Source organism: Lampetra fluviatilis, unplaced genomic scaffold, assembly GCF_964198595.1.
Source record: "Lampetra fluviatilis unplaced genomic scaffold, kcLamFluv1.1 SCAFFOLD_1488, whole genome shotgun sequence".
Classification (NCBI taxonomy): domain Eukaryota; kingdom Metazoa; phylum Chordata; class Hyperoartia; order Petromyzontiformes; family Petromyzontidae; genus Lampetra; species Lampetra fluviatilis.
In genome coordinates, this window is record NW_027620779.1 from 1 (window position 1) to 5038 (window position 5038).

Here is a 5038-nt window from a genome sequence, read left to right on the forward strand (position 1 = left end):
CATCACCACCACCATCACCACCATCACCACCATCATCACCATCACCACCACCCCCCACCTTCAACATCACCACCATCACCACCACCACCATCACCACCATCACCACCACCATCACCACCATCACCACCATCACCACCACCACCATCACCACCACCATCACCACCACCATCACCACCACCATCACCACCATCACCACCACCACCATCACCACCATCACCACCACCACCATCACCACCATCACCACCACCATCACCACCACCATCACCACCATCACCACCACCACCATCACCACCACCGCCATCACCACCATCACCACCACCACCATCACCACCATCACCACCACCATCACCACCACCATCACCACCACCACCATCATCATCACCACCACCATCACCACCACCACCACCATCACCACCACCACCATCACCACCATCACCACCATCACCACCATCACCACCACCCCCACCTTCACCATCACCATCACCACCACCACCACCACCATCACCACCATCACCACCATCACCACCACCACCATCACTACCACCATCACCATCACCACCATCACCACCATCACCACCACCACTACCATCATCACCACCACCACCATCATCACCACCCCCACCACCCCCACCTTCACCATCACCACCATCACCACCACCATCACCACCACCATCACCACCATCACCACCATCACCACCACCACCATCACCACCATCACCACCACCATCACCACCATCACCACCATCACCACCACCACCACCATCATCACCACCACCATCACTACCACCCCCACCTTCACCACCACCATCATCACCACCACCACCATCACCACCATCACTACCACCACCATCACCACCCCCACCATCACCACCACCACCACCATCACTACCACCACCACCACCACCATCACCACCATCATCACCACCCCCACCATCACCACCACCACCACCACCACCATCATCACCACCACCACCACCATCACCACCATCACCACCACCATCACCACCACCACCACCACCACCACCATCACCACCACCATCACCACCATCACCTCTCCCCTGTCTCTCACCCTACCAGGCATGGTCCTTGTCCTCTCCCTCTCCTTGCTGATCGCCTGGCGGAGTTGCGGTGTTGCTGGCGGTGGAGCACGTGGTGGTGGAGTTGGTGGTGGAGTTGGTGGTGGAGTTGGTGGTGGAGCTGGTGGTGGAGCGTCGCACGACCTCAACTTCGACAACCCAGTCTACAACCGCTGTCCCACCGCTCCTCACCCATCCGCATCAGCTGCTGGTGCCTCTCTGGGGGTCGTTTGGGGGGGCTGAGGGGGTGGAGGGGGGGGGTGGACCCCCTTGCCTTGCTGGGGGTCTCCGCGCTGATGCTGATGCAGCAGCCTCAGCAGCATCAGCAGCATCAGCAGCCTCAGCAGCATCAGCAGCATCAGCTGCATCAGCAGCATCAGCAGCATCAGCAGCAGCAGCAGCAGTTCCTGCCCTGTGGAGTTGGAGGGGTAGAGGGGGAGGTTTGTTTGGTGAGTGGGGGGGGGGGGGGTGAGGGGTGTGCGGGGGGGGGAGGGAGGGGAGGGAGGGGAGGGGGGAGGAGAGGGAGGGGGAGGAGGGGGGAGGGGAGGGGGAGGGATGGAGGGGGAGGGAGGGGAGGGAGGGGACGGAGGGGAGGGGGGGGAGGAGAGGGAGGGGGAGGAGGGATGGAGGGGAGGGGGAGGGATGGAGGGGAAGGGGGAAGGGGGGAGGGGGAGGGAGGGAGGGATGGAGGGGAGGGGGGAAGGGGGAGGGGGAGGGATGGAGGGGAGGGGCTGCTGTGTTTGTTTCTCTCCCCCCACCCAAGATGGCCACCGCCGTGAGGTTGGAGAGCGACGGCTACCGCTGATTGGCTGGGAGCTCCCCGTCTCAGCCGACCAATCGGGTCGTCGCGACCCGCCATCACAAGGGACCATCTGCTGCTCGACCAATCACAGAGACTCTCACACACACCACGTGACTCCACTCCGACCAATCACAGAGACTCACACACACACCACGTGACTCCTTACCGACCAATCACAGAGACTCTCACACACACCACGTGACTCCACTCCGACCAATCACAGAGACTCACACACACACCACGTGACTCCTCACCGACCAATCACAGAGACTCTCACACACACCACGTGACTCCACTCCGACCAATCACAGACACTCTCACACACACCACGTGACTCCACTCCGACCAATCACGGAGACTCACACACACACCACGTGACTCCACTCCGACCAATCACAGAGACTCTCACACACACCACGTGACTCCACTCCGACCAATCACAGAGACTCTCACACACACCACGTGACTCCACTCCGACCAATCACAGAGACTCACACACACACCACGTGACTCCACTCCGACCAATCACAGAGACTCTCACACACACCACGTGACTCCACTCCGACCAATCACAGAGACTCACACACACACCACGTGACTCCACTCCGACCAATCACAGAGACTCTCACACACACCACGTGACTCCACTCCGACCAATCACGGAGACTCACACACACACCACGTGACTCCACTCCGACCAATCACAGAGACTCTCACACACACCACGTGACTCCACTCCGACCAATCACAGAGACTCTCACACACACCACGTGACTCCTCACCGACCAATCACAGAGACTCTCACACACACCACGTGACTCCACTCCGACCAATCACAGAGACTCACACACACACCACGTGACTCCACTCCGACCAATCACAGAGACTCTCACGCACACCACGTGACTCCACTCCGACCAATCACAGAGACTCTCACACACACCACGTGACTCCGCTCCGACCAATCACAGACACTCTCACACACACACCACGTGACTCCTCACCGACCAATCACAGAGACTCTCACACACACACCACTTGACTCCGCTCCGACCAATGGCTGTGAACCTTACTCAGGGCCTCTCGACTGTGACGTCACTGGCCAATCTCATGCAGCAGTGGACAGAGCATGCCGATGACGTCACCACCACAGCGATGTCCATCCAGCATTGGATAGAAACTAGTCAATGGGGGCTGTCTCTGTGCGTTGGCTTGGACATTGGCAGTTCCACTGGAGTTGTGGGTTGAGCTATGGGCGGAAGAATCCAGAATGACAGAGGAGGGCAATGCAGTGGGAGAGAATACAAACTCAGCTACTCACTCACCTACTCACTCACCTACTCACTCACCTACTCACTCACCCACTCACTGACCACTCACTCACTCGCTCGCTCACTCACCAACTCACTCACCCATTCACTCACCAACTCACCCACTCACTCACCCATTAACTCACCAATCACTCACTCACCACTCACTCACTCGCTCACTCACGAACTCACTCACCCATTCACTCACCAACGCACCCACTCACTCACTCACCCACTCACTGACCACTCACTCGCTCGCTCACTCACGAACTCACTCACCCATTCACTCACCAACTCACCCACTCACTCACCCATTAACTCACCAATCACTCACTCACCCACTCAGCCACTCACTCACCCACTCACTCACCACTCACTCACCCACTCACTCACATACCCACTCACTCACCCACTCACCTACTCACTCACCACTCACCTACTCACTCACCCATTCACTCACCACTCACTCACCTACTCACCACTCACCACCCACTCACCACTCACTCACCACTCACTCACCTACTCACCACTCACCCATGCACTCACTTACTCACCCACTCACTCACCTATTCACTCATCTACTCACTCACCTACTCACTCACCCACTCACTCACTTACCCACTCACTCACCCATTCACTCACCAACTCACCCACTCACTCACCCATTAACTCACCACTCAGTCACTCACTTAGCCATTCACCCACTCACTCACCACTCACCCACTCACTCACCACTCACTCACCCACTGACTGACCACTCACTCACCACTCACTCACCACTCACTCACCTACTCACTCACCACTCACTCCCCACTCACTCACCCATGCACTCACTCACCCACTCACTCACCCACTCACTCACTTACCCACTCACTCACCCACTGGAGGTGATGATGGAGGAGGTGGTAGTGGTGGTGGAGGAGGTGGTGGTGGTGGTGGTGATGGTAGTGGTGGTGGTAGTGGTGGTGGAGGTGGTGGTGGAAGTGGTGGTGATGGTAGTGGTGGTGGTAGTGGTGGTGGTAGTGGTGGTGTAATGGTGGTAGTAGTGGTGATGGTGGTGGTGGTGGTGGTGTAATGGTGGTAGTGGTGGTGTAATGGTGGTAGTAGTAGTGGTGGTGGTGGAGGTGGTGGTGGTGGTGGTGGAGGTGGTGGTGGAAGTGGTGGTGATGGTAGTGGTGGTGGTAGTGGTGGTGGTAGTGGTGGTGTAATGGTGGTAGTAGTGGTGATGGTGGTGGTGGTGGTGTAATGGTGGTAGTGGTGGTGTAATGGTGGTAGTAGTGGTGGTGGTGGAGGTGGTGGTGGTGGTGGTGGAGGTGGTGGTGGAAGTGGTGGTGATGGTAGTGGTGGTGGTAGTGGTGGTGGTAGTAGTGGTGGTGTAATGGTGGTAGTAGTGGTGATGGTGGTGGTGGTGGTGTAATGGTGGTAGTGGTGGTGTAATGGTGGTAGTAGTGGTGGTGGTGGAGGTGGTGGTGGTGGTGGTGGAGGTGGTGGTGGTGGTGGTGATGGTAGTGGTGGTGGTGTAATGGTGGTAGTGGTGGTGTAATGGTGGTAGTAGTGGTGGTGGTGGAGGTGGTGGTGGTGGTGGAGGAGGTGGTGGTGGTGGTGATGGTAGTGGTGGTGGTAGTGGTGGTGGAGGTGGTGGTGGATGTGGTGGTGATGGTAGTGGTGGTGGTGTAATGGTGGTGGTGGTGGTGGTGGTGATGGTAGTAGTGGTGGTGGTGGAGGTGGTGGAGGTGGTGGAGGAGGTGGTGGTGGAGGTGATGGACCTGATGGAGGTGGTGGAGGCGGCAGGAGGAGACTTTTTCTACGTTCTACTTCGCACCATCTTTGTAACGTCGGTCCAACGTTGA

At 57.9% G+C, this 5038-nt stretch overlaps 1 long non-coding RNA gene across 1 annotated transcript; it reads right to left on the bottom strand.

Annotated features, from left to right (window-relative positions):
• Positions 1–1838: 1838 nt before the first annotated feature.
• Positions 1839–4289, bottom strand: LOC144954380 (uncharacterized). Its single transcript, XR_013641173.1, has 2 exons — positions 3421–4289; positions 1839–3227 (listed from the first exon to the last, which is right to left on the bottom strand). It is a non-coding gene; the product is annotated as an uncharacterized LOC144954380 (long non-coding RNA).
• Positions 4290–5038: the final 749 nt, after the last annotated feature.